The sequence below is a fragment of the Coptis chinensis genome, chromosome 2 (genome assembly GCF_015680905.1).
Source record: "Coptis chinensis isolate HL-2020 chromosome 2, ASM1568090v1, whole genome shotgun sequence".
Lineage (NCBI taxonomy): Eukaryota > Viridiplantae > Streptophyta > Magnoliopsida > Ranunculales > Ranunculaceae > Coptis > Coptis chinensis.
In genome coordinates, this window is record NC_141457.1 from 29,723,935 (window position 1) to 29,737,124 (window position 13,190).

General features: G+C 35.5%; 1 long non-coding RNA gene across 1 annotated transcript; it reads left to right on the plus strand.

The window, feature by feature from the left end:
* The first annotated feature begins 9,510 nt into the window (after positions 1-9,510).
* On the plus strand, positions 9,511-9,940 carry LOC147515708 (uncharacterized). The gene is made up of 3 exons (XR_015213500.1): positions 9,511-9,580; positions 9,658-9,792; positions 9,895-9,940. It is a non-coding gene; the product is annotated as an uncharacterized LOC147515708 (long non-coding RNA).
* Positions 9,941-13,190: the final 3,250 nt, after the last annotated feature.

Below are 13,190 nucleotides of genomic sequence, written 5' to 3' on the forward strand. Positions count from 1 at the left end.
AATTTTTCCACTCAAGTTTCGCTCACTCTAGTACAGAGTGGGCACACTTTCCCTTACAAACTCAATGACGTACAAGGAAGAAGAAGTCGATCAAACGCATATGCCACTTACTATCACACTAACCTTTTCCTAATTGAGCTAGAGGTCTTTATTAGGTGTTGCGGGGATTAAGTGATGGTTTAAGAATGAAGGAAATGTATATTCAAAAGGACAAGTCTGAGATAATAGGATCTTCAAAATATGTAACTAGAGAAAACCTTGTTCTTACTTTGCTTCTACATTTTGTTTCCATCCTTAGCTATTTTTTCTTTTTCTTTTGGCTTTTGACTCCTTTGATTTTGTTTTTGGAGTTTTAACTTTTTATTTTATTTATTTATTTTTTCTTTTCTTTTCTTTGGATGGAAACTTTCTTTTCTTTTCTTATTTGAAGCAACTAACAAATTCTTGGTGTTCCATAGGTCTTTCTCTTTTCTTTCCTTTTCTTTTCATCTCTATTCTCATACTCATTCAAAAGTAGGTAGGCTGATTTTTATTTTGTTTTGTTTCTTATAAAACGGTAAAGGATTTGTGGTTTATGAAAAGGCTAAATAAAGGCTCAAAGGGGCGACTAGCGGAAAATAATTTCATATAGGTTTGAATTTATGTCTATATCAATCCAAAGAGGGCCTAAATTCTCACTTAGGATATGGTATAGTGATCAAGCAAGTGGATGTGTAATTTCTCTATTCAGAATTTACTTCCCCCTTGTGTCATTACTCAAATATTTCACTCATAAGGCTTTAAGGCTATATTCTCATAGAATTTGTAGAATAAGTACTCTAGCCTAGATTTCAGAAACTTACTGCTAATACAAACATAGACGCTCATGCAATATATTTATGGAAAGATGCAATGACTATTACCTACATATTAACCTAAATTTCTAAAAAAATATTCTAATTTAAAAGCTAACGTGAAACTTCTAGACTAATATCATCATGGAGAAAGAAACAATACCAATATTCCTAAGTGCATAGTAAAAATACTTATTATTATTATTATTATTATTATTATTATTATATATATATATATATATATATATATATATATATATATATATATATATATATATATATATATATATATATATATTATTTTTTACTAGAAAACAATTGCATATTATACATATATATATCCTAATAGGTGCCTTAAATTACACGTGTTTCTATGCCACCCACAAACAAAAACATGCTTTGTCCTCAAAGTATAGAAAAAAAAAAGGATAGAAAATACCATAGAAACGCGTGAAAATTTTAGAACACTTGCAAAACAAATTTATAACATACTAATATAGATAAATAAAAACAGACGCAACTTTATATGAGTTTCACCCGTTATGGGAATAACAAAAAATTAAATTGCTTAGGACATAAGCAGACACTAACAAAAAGTAAAACTTACCTCATATCCATCATTTAAGCGTTGTCCTCCTCTTTTATAAAGAAGTGAGGTTCCTTTGGAAATGTGAAAGATGGGTTAGACTTTGGAAAGATGAGTGGTCCTAAGGATTATGGGTTGGATATTCCTGAAGAAATGCACAAATACATTGTTAGAGTCGATGACCCTATTGGCGATGGCAACTGTGGTTATAAATCTTTGTGCATTGCATTAGGAAGAAGTCAAGAAGATTGGCCGCAAATGAGTAAAGACTTGAAACAAGAGCTTATTGACCACCTCCCCCTTTATTGTACTTTGCACACTCAAAATGAGGTTGTTTATGTGATGAAAACAATCCTACATGAAGAAGGTTACGCACCCTTAAATAAGTTGATGAGCATGCCCTTTGTTGGATACCTATTTGCTTCAAGATTTAATGTTGTCCTCCTGCATTTAGGAGCTCGTCAACACTTCCTTATCATGTCGCTGAGAACCCAAGAAAATCCGAAGAGAGTGAAAAAAAAGTGTTGGGTAGCGCACATATTGGTGGAAATCATTTTGTCAATATTGAACTTATTGAAGATTGTCCGGTTCCTCCAGTAATGCGCCAATGGCTTAGAGCTCGGTATGATATTGCTGAAAGTTGGAATTTGGCATTCACAGCTAGCAAGGCAATTGCAATTTATGGCATTGAACATTCCCAATCTAATATGGGAAGATGATCCCGTTGAAGACCCAATAGTACATGTTATTGACTAAGTTGTTCGTATGTTGTCGATATGGTATTTTGATGTAATTTGTAAATTCATTTTGACATATTATTTTGGTGTAATTTAGAACAAGTGTAATTTTATTTTATTTTTATGTTATTTGGAAATAATGTTAAGGCTTTTATTTGATTTGATTTGGAAATCGAGTGATCGACTAAGTTGATTCGGACGGTAATCTAGTGATTTGGAAATAATGTTCGTATGTTGTCAATATGATATTTTGATGTAATTTGGAATAAGTGTAATTTGATTTGATTTTACTTGATTTTACCTCAAACAACATGGTCAAGTTGTTTTACTTTTGAACGAAACGATGTGGCTGGGCCGTTTGAGCTTTGAGTCAAACGGTCTGAGCTGGTCGTTTGACAAAAGTTGTCTATTTTTTTAGCCAAACGATCTGCATTGGTCGTTTGACCTTTATAGCAAATGATGTGGTTAGGTCGTTTGAGCTTTAAGCCAAACGATCTGAGCTGGTCGTTTGAGAAAAGTTGTCTATTTTTTTAGCCAAACGATCTGCGTTGGTCGTTTGACCTTTATACCAAATGATGTGGTTAGGTCGTTTGAGCTTTAAGCCAAATGGTCTGAGCTGGTCGTTTTAGAAAAGTTGTTTGTTCTTTTAGCCAAACGATCTAAAGTGGTCGTTTGGCCTTTATACCAAACGATGTGGCTGGGTAGTTTGGTCTTTATACCAAACAATGTGGTTAAGTCATTTGGACAAAATAAAATTAGAATTTCATTTCATTTTTACAACACTTTCATATCCATACAACCACAAAAACATCAAATTCCACTTAACATCAAATAACAACAAATTCCACTTAACAACAAACACAAACATCCATCATTCATTCAAAATCAAATAACAACAAATTCCAAACATCCATCATTCATTCAAAATCAAATAACAACAAATTCCAAACATCATTAATTCCAAAATCAAACATCCATCCATTCCTTACAAATTACAAATTCATTCATTATAACGCCCACCACTGTACTTGCACCTAGTCAAGTTGTATGCCTGTTCGAAGGAACACCTTGCTTCCTCTGGAATATTATTCCCAGCCAATTGCAGACATCTCTCTAGCATGCGACTAGTTTCATTGATGACATTGTTTTGTAGAAAAAAGGGAAATCAAGATAAGTTACTAATTGAATGCAAAAACTCACAGTTAGAGAAACTCAATTAAAAATCACAATACTCACAATTGGTGAATAGTTAGGAAGTGTCTCCAGGGAGAAATGAATAGGAAGATGCTCAGGGTTCACCAATGGAATGTGAGAATTCCTCGTATACCAAGTCATGTAGTTTGGATGACACTCTCATGGATAAGACGAGATAAGTCCTTGATTGCAGGGTTGGATCACCTGATTCTTCCATGACTCCCAGTAAGTTGGCCCAATATTAGTCCATTTCACCTCATAACCGCGTCCTGCTATAGTTCTTGTTCTCCAATTTGGTGTTGGCCAAAGGATCTAAGGGGTATAAGCTGCACGTGACCCAACTGACGCACAACCCTTGCGATAGCGTAAAGCTCGACAATGTTGAAAAAACATAGCAATCCCTCAAAAAATGCAATGTCATCGATCGGGCTTGTAGCTCTGACATTATTGTAGGGATGTCAATCAACCTGAAACAAAATCAAATGTGTCATTAATAACTCCAATGATCAATTACTAAAAATATATATATATAATCAAACTTAACTACTTACATTGAATCAATTCATATCATCAAGTATCGCTCGATAATACTGTAATGCATGCGTTATATCGTCATAGTGTAGAGCAACTACTGTGTCTCTATAAGCACACGCTTGAGACAAGCTATAGTCCATGTTTTGGATTGGTCTGAATAGCAGGAAGTACTCATAGATCCACGCCTAGATATATATATACACACAAATAGTTAACATATTGATAGAGTAATAAAATTAAATAATATTAAAAAAAAACTCTAAAATACTAAAGTTTTACCTGTAGAAGAGTCATATAGCCTGTAACCCCTTTCACCTTTGCACATGTGGTAGCCCCAAGACCTTTATACAAAAACACCAAAACTGTTGCACCCAATGCATACTCTCCTATCTCACTGAATTTCAACAACGACCTCAGATAACATAGAGGCACTGCAGTCCCAGACTTGTCAGTAAAAATAGCACATCCAAAGAAAAACAGGATAAAAGCTCTGACAGCCCGTTGGACTTCCTACAAACTTGAGGCCTTCTCCACCACCTTCCAGCAGCTAGCATCACATATGGGGCTATCATGAACTTTGTTAGCAAAATGCTTTTGGAGGAATTCTAGCCTTACTTTTGAAGTGAACTTGATAGCTTCCATCTCCGCCTTTATCAAAGCAATGGGGAGACCCAGAGCACGATGTAGGAGATTTATCGATTGTTGTAAGTTCAACTCACTGTCCATTTGCACCACTCTTCCTCTAACTGTGACTCCACAAATTTGCACAACATCGTCTAAAGTCACAGTCATCTCCCCAAATGGCATATGGAAGGTGGTGGTCTCCGGATGCCATCTCTCCACAAACGCAGAGACCAATGGTGGATCCATATGCTCATGATAAATTAACACGAGATCATGCAACTCAGTCCTTCTCAACTCGTAGGCAAATCTCGGAGACCTTCTAAATTCATTCATGAAATCCCATTGGTAGAACTTCGCTAAGTGCGAAACACACTTCAACGCTCCGCAATCCTCCTAAAACAACCAAGCACGCATTAGATATATATGAACAGAAACAAAAGATTTTGTAAAAGAAAATCAAAGTACTACAGAAAATCAAAATATTACCTTTCTCTCCCAAACATCGCTAGCGACATGCACCGCATAGTCATACAACAACTCTGACTCATACGGGCCACCCCCATACTCACCTCTTTTAAACTCCAAATCATCATTACAAAATCCAATACCAGAGGTGCTTCTTCCACTGGTGGTATAACTTCTACCACATTTTCTTCCACATCATCATTCTGCTCCTCCTCCTCATCCCCATTGTCACATCCTCTTCGTCATCCTCCTCTTCCCCCTCCTCACCCTCCTCACTCTCCTCTTCCACTATACTTTTCCCTTTATCCATATTTACATCTAAACCTACATTGCTATCACTATCTATACTATCTACACTATCTTCGCTCGATGAAAGAACTTCAGGAACCTCTTTTTCTTTGTGGTCCCCTCTACGCGTTGATGTCGTTAAGCCCTCTGCCCTTTGTCTCTTTCTTCCAACTGCGTCACCACTAGAGGAACCACCGAACAACTTCTTCACACCCTTGAATGTAGTTTTCGCTACATTCCTCACATTCTTTTATCGAGGACCCATTGCTACAAAGAAAAATAAAACAAGTATTAGTAACTATAAATTAATAATTTAGGAATTTAATAACTATAAATAATGGATGAATTTATGCACTATGAGAACAACAAGATGGAGGAATTGAGGTGTATCCCTCGCTATGCATGTTTGTACATCAAGCACCAGGAGAACTACCTTTGAATGATAACCTGTTTTTAATTGGCTCCTTAACTCAATAAGGGAGCAAGCCAAAAATAACACGTAAAAATTCAATCATGAAAAACAAAATTTGTCAATAATAATAAGATGAAAGACAAGAAACCTATCAAACAAATAAAATCCTCAAAACAGGAAATATCCCATTTTAGCAATAATCACTATGATAAATAAATTGTTTTTCACATAATAGATAGAAACAACAAGTAATACATAATAGATAGATGTACAACCATAAATAAACTCAGCTAACATAATCAATTCAAAGAAAACTTAGCTCTAGACTAGGTTAATTATCAAACCAAAATACTTCCAGACTAGCTTTTCACATTTAACTAAGCATAAATGAGACTCTATAGATTCTATGTTTACCCAATACAAGATAGGAAATAAAAATGTTAGACACAATCAATGAGGACTAACCATGAGATGTGAAACTATCATTGACAAAAGGTAAACTCATATATATGGTTAAAGAAATTTTAAGGGTAACCAATGGATAGTGTGAAAGAATCGTGAATCGTAAGCAAATTTTTCTTTTTTTTTTTGTAAGTAAAACTTATTTTGATATAAGAAGATAGACACTTACGACAAAGAGGCTAGGAAATTCGCCAGAAGCTAACTTCGGCCAAAGACCATAATCCATGGATAAGAGCTAATGAATACCTTCAGATGGGTGCAATATGTCAATCAAATGGTGTGGCAATAACTTTGTTATTCTCTCAATACAATAGAGTACCCATCCTCAAGACACGCATGGCTAAAAAGCTTATCCCATTCCACCAAAACAAATTTTCCAAGACCAATAACAACCCCTCCAGCATTACAATCAAACGACCTCACTGGGCCATTTGGGCCATTTCCAAAACGACCTCACTGAGTTGTTTGGTGTTTCTACAAAACGACCTCACCGAGTCGTTTCAAGTTTTCTCAAACAATACGAAACCAACATTCCAAACAACTTGCATTGGGTAAAAATCAACAATAGAAACCATAAATTATTCAACAATAACAATCATACTTATTATTCAATAATAGAAACCACAAATTGAGAAACTAGAGTTGAATTAAAAAAAATTAAACAAAATGCACTCACCAATAGATATTCGAAACTGAAGAAATCTTGTTTACACCAACGAAACTATCCTTGCACAAAATCAAGTTTTGTTTTTTGATTTTTGGTTGAGTTTTGGTTTGGTACACGAGTTTTGGTTTGAGTTGGTTTTTGATACCAGTTGAAAAAAAAATTCCCGATTTTCGCGATTTAGATACGGTGGGGGGTGTATTGGGATTTTTTTTGGGCTTCGATGTTTGGGCTTGGGTTGGAGGCTGCCCAATCTAATTTGTGTGGCGCCCAATACAGGACTCCTTCAAAAAACAGATACGGACAATTGAACGAGTTCCTAACAAGAATAAAAAATTAAAATTCATAACATATAGAGCTGAAACTTCAGTTGTTGTTGTTTTTTGTTTTTTTTCCTAATAAACAACTTGTTGTTTTAATCAAAAGCTGAATCACTTACAAGCTGAGAGCAAGAAAAAACAGATGAAAATATCTATCTAATAAAAAGCAATGGTGTGGGGCCCACAGGGCCTCCATCCAATGGTTGTCATTGTCTTTTCTAAGTTGTGACATGGCAAAATAAGTCAATCCCAAAGAGTATGCTTCCTTATGCCCTAACACTCGGATCTACTGGATCAAACAAAACATCTATGCCCTATTCTTCCTGTCGCCGTCACACTGTTGTCTGTCTTCCTTGATGTTTTTCTGTGTAACACTTTCACTCTAATAAATTGTACACGCATACTTCACTACTTCTCTCTACTTCAACAAAACTTCTTTTGAGGGTATGTGTCTTCTCTCTGCTTCAACAAAACTTCACTACAGGCGAGAAGGGAGGGTCTGTGTCTTTCCAGTCTACGTGTCCAGCAAGAGTCAAGAGTAAATTTAGTGATTTGAGTATATCTGCTACTGGAGGTGGTTTGAGTACTGACACTACCTGTTTAAGCGAATCTAAAGGTTTGTCCTATTCATACCCATTCAATGATTTTTGAAGTTTTGGTAAGTGTTTCCCGAAAATATAGGAGTTTGGTTGTATTATGAATTGTTCAAGTAGGACTCACGATAACCACAATCATATTACTACTGACAACATTGATAAAATGGTAACATGGGCCGCATCACAGGGCTTCTGTGGTTATGGATACGGTTGTCCAGGACTACCATTAGAAATAAAAACCGAGTTGCCTACATATGAGCTGATACATTTCTAGGTACAATTACTCCATTACGTGAGATATAAAGATGAAGTTCTTTTCAGTTGATGAAAAAAACTGAAAAGTAACGGCAGATATGAAAGAAAAAATAGAGGAATGTTTCATTTCCCAATTCTGTAACGCTTGTGAAACAATATGTAAAGAACTGAAGGCAATATACATTATAAGTTACCATCTAAAAAAAAAATTGATATGTTACACCAGTTGTCAAGCGAACTTACTCCTTTGTAAGAGCATAAGATCACATCCCAATCCCAAAGAGCATATCAATACATTGTTTATAACTATGAGAATTGTTTATAGTTATGAGAATTGTTTATAGCTATCAATACATTGTTTATAGCTTGGAGTACTGTATTATCATATGTTTGAGAATGTTAATAATTAGGTAAATAAAGCATGTCTATTAATTAGTAGCTTAGCATATACCTCTTCCATGTTTGAGCGTCCTCTTTGAGTGGGGCATTTCACTTTTTCCATTTGCTCTTTCTTCATGTCTATTAATACAATTTAGTTGTTTCCATTTTCCAGATATATGTATTAGGTATTGGACTATTAGCATGTGCTGACATGGAAGTTTGTTTTTTGTTCCTCAGGCAGTAGCAAACTCAACATCAGCAACTTTCTTGCGTGTTGTTGGGAGTGAATTGACTCAAAAGTACTTAGGAGAAGGTCCAAAATTAGTGAGGGAACTCTTTAGAGTTGCGGATGATCTTTCGCCTTCTATTGTTTTTATCGATGAAATTGATGCAGTTGGCACAAAAAGGTGTGTGCGCAAGTTTTTGTATTTATTACTATCTATTTTGTTAGAAATCAATGGAGAATTAGAATTAAATGTGCCCCCAAACTGCCCAAAGCATCTGTTCTTCTTTTTGGTAATAAATACTTATCGGATGGAAATGATTGATGTTTCTTTGGCTATTAATCTTGAAGTATATCGTCAGACGAGCTTTGCAGCAACTCGAGAACTGCTGTAATCCTCGACTTTGAGCAAGGCCTGAGCCATCACTAAAAATTACAGAGTGTGTAATTGCAGTCTTTACTTAACTTCTTATGTTGTTTCACATATACATCCTGGATACGGATTAGCGTAGAAACTCTCCTCCAGCTTTGGAAACTCTCCAGGCTCCTTCGGTGCAGGACTTCCAGTTCTGTCTTCATGAAGTTTCTTCACTTTCAAACTAAATTTTTTCCAAGTTTAACAAAATTCATCCTGCATAAACATGAGAAATTATTTATTGCTTGTGTTGGCTGGTCGGGAATTGACACTTCATAAGTTCACCATCTAGGCACTATGTCACTGACTTTTCACAACTCATTCCCAATGCTTTGCATTCACAAGTCCACCTAATTTTAATTTGTGTTTACACCTAATTACTACTACCTTTACTTGCGAAATAATCACTACTCGTGGTTTCCTATCGTCAGCTACCCTCTAATTTTTTAAATCCCCTTTGTTTTATTTATTGCCACCTAATTTTTATCTGTGTTTACGCCTAATTACTACTACCTTTACATGCGAAATAATCACTACTGCTTTGTCTTTTTTTTTAGGCACCTTTTTTCATTGCAGATTCGACTTTCAATGGTATGTTATCCCCACCTATCTTTTTATGTTTGTTTCTACAGGTTTTATTAAGTATCTATTTCTATTTGTTTCTACAGGATCCCATAGATAAGGGTAAACGTCCAATGGACCCTTATAAGGATCCTTCAAACAAGAAAAACAATATTTATGTTCCAGTTCAAGATGGACTCTACCTTCAGCCACCTACTCCTCAACGACCTGCTCGCCCCCAGGTATTGATAACTTCTATTAACATACTTTGAGTTACCCAAATTGTTCTAACACTCTTATTGGTTTCACATCACATTTTTTAACCCTCTTTCAAATATTTATAGCTTCCTACGCGACCAATTCTTGACAAAGAAAAACGCCCTATGGACTTGATAAGAGCCCAAAACTGTAGTTTTAACCCCTTAACAATCGTACTTTTAGACCAATTATGTGAATAATAAGTAAGAGTTAATACTGATTACGTGTTTTTATGCATTTCAGGCTTCAAAGTTCATTATGTGCAGAAATGTGCCACTTTAGCGAGATAAAGGAGCAAAAGTCGGTTGCTAAGGAGTTCTGTGATTAAAGGCCAATTTTCAAGAAGACAAAGCCTCTGTAAAGCCCGGTCAAAAGATGAAAAGTCAAAGTCCACGCGGGCAGAAATAGTGCACAAAGTCAATAGAACTTCCGAACACCATATCTTCGGACTCAGACCTCGGAATTGGGCCTACCTTACGTTAAAACGACCGGCTCGGAAAGAGCTTTCCAATGGTCCAAGCCTTGGCCCAATCAGAGGAGCAAAAGTGGACGAAAAGTCTGTCGAAGTCAACTGCAACTGAAGAGGCCTTTTTGGACTGAAAGTATTGGGTTTTGGGCCTGATTCTCTGGCCCGAAACATGGATCCAAGCCCATGCACGATTTTTGGATCTGAAAGTATAAAAACAAAAGCTTGACTCTTTGTTAATGGTAGATAGTTAGGTTAGAAAATAAATTAGGTTAGAATAAGAAAAGTAGCCATTAAACCTTAGCTTTTAGATCTAGATCTAGTTTTTACATTCATTCAATTAGTTAGTTTATAATCATATTTAGTTTTTAGAATAAAGTATTAGTTCTTCATTTCAATTTAGATTATTACTTAAATTCTTATTTGGATTTAGTTGTCTTAAATTCATAATTAGTTATTCACAATCTTAGTTCAAAATTAGTTTTAATTTTAGTTTAATTTAATTATGTCTTATTGTTATTATTGTTCTTGTGTTGGGAATGGTAGTATAGAAATTTCACATCAAATCATTACTCTCACCATTGTTCCTTTTGGGTTTGATTAGTTGAATTTGTTTAAGTCTTGAGGTTTAAGAGTGGAACAAATCCTGGCTCTCTTATATTACTTCATTATTGAGAGTAGGAATATTGATATAAACACGTATTTACGTAAATTGATTATTTGTGTTTACGCATAGATAGTTAGAATACGTAAAATCACTGTTATCAAATGGCGCGAGGAACCTTCAAACCAAAACAAACATGTCTTTGTTGCCCCCCAAGATAGGCTCAATCTTCAACCGCCCTTGGCTTCCAGGTATTTCTTGCTTACATTGCCTTATTTATTCTTTTGTTTTATAAATGTCCTCTATCTAATCTCCCGCCATCTGGTTAAAAAAAAATGTAATGGCCTGATGTATCGTGTCCATAAGGTGTTTCACTGCCATTTAATATACTGACTTTATGAATCTCATTTCCCCACTTGCGAATTATTTTTCTACACTATTGCTTATGTATATTGCATTGTCTTATTTCTTCTTTTGCTTTATAAATGTGCAGCGCCCATCAGATAGTGTTCCTCTATCTCATCTCCCGCCATCCGGTTCTCATGTAAGATAAGCTTTAATTAAAATGTAATACTATAATTGCTCATGCATTATCCAAAAGGTGTTTTTGTACACTATAATCGTAGTAAATTCACTTCCATTTAATGTTTGCTTATATGTATAATATTTACCCACTAACTGTGTTGCATGTGGTCATCCATCTATTCATTTACAATTTGCATTTATTTTTGGGTCTTCGATCACTTATTATCCTTGACTACTTTATTCATATCTTTACATTCCACGTTTTCTAATTTTAATACTAACTGCCATATTTGCTATTATCCATACATTCATATCTTTACTATTCGGTTGATTATACTTATAATTAGGTGCAGATAACAAATAAAATGCTAGGACAGCGTGCTCGAAGGGAAAGAGAAAGGAGCACTAAACTAATTGGCAACTGTCATGTCATTGACCACCAACTGATGGGTTCAACATTGCATGGCTCTCCTTCACTTCCACAAACTCCACTTCAAGCTGACAAGCATCAAGCACTTCTCCCGCCATCCGGTTCTCATGTAAGATGAGCTTTAATACTATAATTGCTCATGCATTGTCAAAAAAGTGTTTTTGTACCCTATAATTGTAGTAAATTCACTGCCATTTAATAACTTCCATTTAATGCCTGCTTATATGTATAATATTTACCCACCAACTGTGTTGCATGTGGTCATCCATCTTTACATTTCACGTTTTCTAATTTTAATACTAATTGCCATCTTTGCTATCATCCATGCATTCCTCTTTATCCCAATCTATTTGGTTGATTATACTTATAATTAGGTGCAGATAACAAATAGAATACTAGGACAACGTGCTCGAAAGGAAAGAGAAAGGAGCACTAACCTAATTGGCAGCACAAACTTCACCATCCAAGGTGCACAAGTAGTCACACGTCATGTCATTGACCACCAACTGATGAGTTCAATATTGAATGGCTCTTATTCACTTCCACAAACTCCACTTCAAGCTGATAATCATCAAATACATAATAGTCCAGTTACATCTCATGCAACACCATACCGACGTCTTTCTTCTTCAGAGTCTCTTCGAAAATCTCTATCATTCCTTAATCCTATAAGGCTATTTACGCTCCCCGAAGAACGTGTCACATCAATTGCCCATGCTGATTCATCGGATCAAAACAACACGTGAGTACTTCACTTAGCGGTTTTCCTTAATCAAAATCTATATATAACTAACCTCTGCAAGTTTCATTGCATTACATGTATCTCTTTTGCTTCCGTATCCTTACCTCATGCAATTCCACATTCAACCAATGAGAACTTTGTACCAACACTGTCTCACCAAAATGCAAGGTTAGTACGTGGTTTATTACATCTTTGTCTTGGTTCTTTGTGGTTTGGTTTATAGTTTCAAAGAAAACCATAAGATCCTACCTAACATCACAAGTTTCTTCACAGTACGCGTAACTGTAGGTCTTCTACCTCATCCTTTGTCCATCCAACATCACATTCGACAAATGCTGCTTCTACATCATCATCAACTAACCGAAATTCGTGGTATACTTCTTCACATTTATTGAAATTGGAATACCAAAAAAATGGCACCTTTGTCTAAATATATACAATTATTTCTCTTGCAAACAACAACCATTTGGGGATCCTACACAATATTGTGAGGAGCTTCACCATAATGGTTTTGACCGTCCAATTTCTGCTAATAATGCTGACATAAGTGATGATGAAGACGAAGTTGACAATATTGTTTCTAACCGCCTGATTGAACAAGGAAGAACTCCTTGG